The sequence below is a fragment of the Sminthopsis crassicaudata genome, chromosome 5 (genome assembly GCF_048593235.1).
Source record: "Sminthopsis crassicaudata isolate SCR6 chromosome 5, ASM4859323v1, whole genome shotgun sequence".
NCBI classification, from domain to species: Eukaryota; Metazoa; Chordata; class Mammalia; order Dasyuromorphia; family Dasyuridae; genus Sminthopsis; species Sminthopsis crassicaudata.
The window spans coordinates 134,068,848-134,072,511 of NC_133621.1; the positions used below are offsets into that span (position 1 = coordinate 134,068,848).

Below are 3,664 nucleotides of genomic sequence, written 5' to 3' on the forward strand. Positions count from 1 at the left end.
TTTTCCTCTTTGTCTCCTCAGTGCCTAGTCTAAGGGCATGTGTACAACAGATTTCTGATTAGTGTTTATTGAATTTGTCCATCCCATGTGTCTATAAATATATATACATATACCACATATGTGTATCTGTACATACAGAGAATGTATGTATTCTCCATCTCAGCCAAACAACCATTTATTGATTCGCTACCATACGTTGGGCGCCATGATAGATATTAAAATCATCCTTGACCGGAAGGAATTTATCTTTACTACAAACAAAGCAGTCTTCTCAGTCTTCCATCAAGAACTCAACCGCAGGAGTTGAAATATACTAAAATGCTATGGCTTCATAACATAATTAATATCACAGGTAAATTGGTTTATTTCTATGTTATAGTGTGAAATTCCTCACTACGACCTTAGTCTGTTTCATCTAATCCACTGCCTTACTCCAGTAATGAAACTAGTTGAGCAAAATTAGTCTTTTTTTTTTTTTCTAGTCCATGTTTTTATTGAGAAAAAAGCACAAACAGCTGTAGATAAGAGACCCTGTTCCCGGGAAAGGACGGAGGTGGGTTCCTTAGCGTAGTCCATTTTGTGGAAGCAGGGCTGGGAGAAGTGGTCCAGGGGATCTATGCGTGGGTAAGAAAATGGGAAAGGGCTCTAGATCCCATAAGGCGGCTGGAGGTGGCTGATGACAGACTTGATGAACTCGGTGGTGGAGCTGTAGCCGCCCATGTCCGACGTCCGAACCTTGCCCACTTTGATCACCTTTTTCACCGCCTCAGCGATCATTTTGGAGTGATAGTCCAGGCTGAGGTGCTTCAGCATGTTGCTGGAAGACAGCAGCATGGCAGTGGGGTTAGCAATGTTCCTGCCCACCGCCTGGGCAAAGGGATGTCTCGCGCCCGTTTCAAAAACCGCACACTCATCGCTGTAGCTCTCGCCGGGCACCACACCTGCGCCCCCCACCAGACCCGCCGCCAGGTTGTCAATGATGTTTCCATAGAGATTGGGCATCACGAGCACATCAAACTGGTACGGATTCTGCACCAGCTGCATGCAGCAGTTGTCTATGATCATGGTCTCGAACTTGATCTTAGGGTACAGCTCGGCTACCTCCTCGCAGCACTGCAGGAAGAGCCCGTCGCCCAGTTTCATGATGTTGGCCTTGTGCACCGCTGTGACCTTTCCGCGACCCTTGGTGGTAGCGTAGTCAAAAGCAAACTTGGCGATGCGCTGGGACTTGTCCCGCGTGATGATCCTCAGACACTCAATCACCCCCCGGACGCTCTCGTGCTCCAGCGAGCTGTACTCCCCCTCCGTCTGCTCGCGGATGATCACCAAGTCCAGGTTGTTGTGGCGAGTCTTGTAGCCCGGGAGGCTCTGGACGTGAACCACGTTGGCGAACAGGTCCAGCTTGCGCCTGAGCTGCATGTTGTACGAAGTCAGGTCCCCGGTGTACGTGGTGTCCATCGGGGAGTGGATTTTCCCGCTGATGGCCACCTTGTTTTTCTTTATGGAGTTCAGCACTTGCTCCAGTTTCTCCTCTGAGGCAAAGTTCTGCACTTCACTCAGATGATGCTCCTGAAATTTCACCGGCACCTGGGCCGCCTTAAAGACTTCTTTGACAGCCAGCATGAGCTCAGGCCCCACCCCGTCGCCAGGCACCATGGTGACAGGATAGACCCCCTCCGCCTTCCTCTCTTCCATGGCGAGCCTGTGGATAGGGTGTGTGGCGGCCGTGGTGATGAGGCTCCTCCAGGCCCCAAGCTTCGAGGCTACCACCAGTGCCCGGTTCAGCGTCCGGACTCTGCTCAGGGGCTCCATTTTCAGTGATGCCTGAAGGTGAAGAAGCCTTGGGGAGAAAGTGGTCGCGTCGGAAGTGACGTCAGAAAGCTCAGCGTTAGTGTTAGGATCCCTAGGTAACACCTAACGAGGGCTGTAGTTGTGTGGAAGAAAGCTCTGGCCCGACGTTTGTTATTCTACCTACCGCAGGGCATAGAATCACAGATTTGGAGCAGAAAGTCTCCTCAGACGTTTTAAACTCTACACCTCTAAAACCGAAATCATTATCTTGGCCCCCAAATCCGCTAATTTCTGTAGTTACTGTCAAGGACACCCCCTTCCTCCCATCCCACTCCCCAATCTTTGCCGGGCATCCGGCTCACAACCTCACAGTGACTCCCCCCCCACGATCCTCCATATTTCAGTCTTTCATCCACTCCATTATCAAAAAGTACAGATCTAACCATGCTACACACGCTAGCCCCCAACATTCAAAAAGCTCCAGTAGGAATCTATTACCTCCAGGATCAAATATAAAACCCTTCATAACCCGATCCCTTCCAACCATTCCAGTCTTCTTACACTTTAAACCCCCCCCCCCCATGTATTTTACTATCCAGAGCCACTGGCCTCCTTGTTCTTCTTCATACCAGACACTCCATCTCCTGACTCTAAAGTGTTTTTGGCACCTCCTGTGCCTGGAATACTCTCCCTCCTGACTTCCCCGGTTTCTTTCATGTCTAATCTAAAATCACCCTTTGTAGAAGAACCCTTTCCCAATTTCCCTGAATGCTTTTGCCTGCCCTTTCAGATTATCTTCAGTTTGCCATGTATATATTTTGTTTTGCTTGCATGCCGTGTCCCATTAGAAAATGAAATCCTTAAAGGCAGAACTTGTTTTTTATTCTTAAATTCGTTTATTTAATATTTTTTCTCCAGTTACATTCAAAACAAAAATTTTTTAACCTTTGTTCTTAAAATTTTTGAGTTCTTGCTTCTCTTCCTTATCCCCACCCACAATTAAGAAACCACATGTAAAGTTAAGCAAAACATTTCCATAAAAGTCAAGTTGTGAAAGAAAACACTGATCTCCCATCCTGATGAAAATAAAAACCCTCAAAAAAAAATTAAGTTTGAAAGGAAGAAAGAGAGAGTGCTTCAATCTGTATTCAGAAACAATCAAGTTCCTTCTCTAGGTATGAATAGGATTTTTCATCATAAGTCTTTCAGAATAGTAGTGAATGATTGTACTAAGAGCAAAGTCACTTACAGCTGGTCATCTCAGCATTGCTGTTACTTTATTTATAGTACATTTCACTTTGTTTGAGTTCATGGGAGACTTTCCAGGTCGTAGTTGTTGTTGTTATTGTTTTTCCTGAGAGCATCCTGCTCATTGTTTCCCATAGAACAATGATATTCCAACACAAACCCAATTGATGGGCAACTCCTCAATTTCCAAAGTTTTTACCTGAAAAGACAGCAAGCAGAACTTTATTTAATATCTCCATCAATTAGCACAGTGCCAGCCTCCCTCCCCCCCCAAATAGCCTTAATCATTAAATGGGTGTTACTTCAATCAAAGTAAGACCTGGGAAAGACCTTAGTTCAAAAAGGCCAAGGTCTCTCACTGCATCTAGGACCATCTACCATCATCCTGATATCTCTCTCTCTCTCTCTCTCTCTCTCTCTCTCTCTCTCTCTCTCTCTCTCTCTCTCTCTGTCTCTCTCTCTCTTTACATTATATATATATATGTATATGTATATGTATATGTATGTATATCTTGCCACTGGACCCAGAGGCTCTGGAGGAGAAAGTGAGGCTGGCACAGCCCTCTCTCACTTAAATCCAATTTATTTACATTTCATGGCATCACCTTCATAATAGGATGGTCCT

At 45.9% G+C, this 3,664-nt stretch overlaps 1 pseudogene; it reads right to left on the reverse strand.

Moving 5' to 3' along the window:
• Positions 1-465: 465 nt before the first annotated feature.
• On the reverse strand, positions 466-2,911 carry LOC141543281 (isocitrate dehydrogenase [NAD] subunit beta, mitochondrial pseudogene; annotated as a pseudogene).
• Positions 2,912-3,664: the final 753 nt, after the last annotated feature.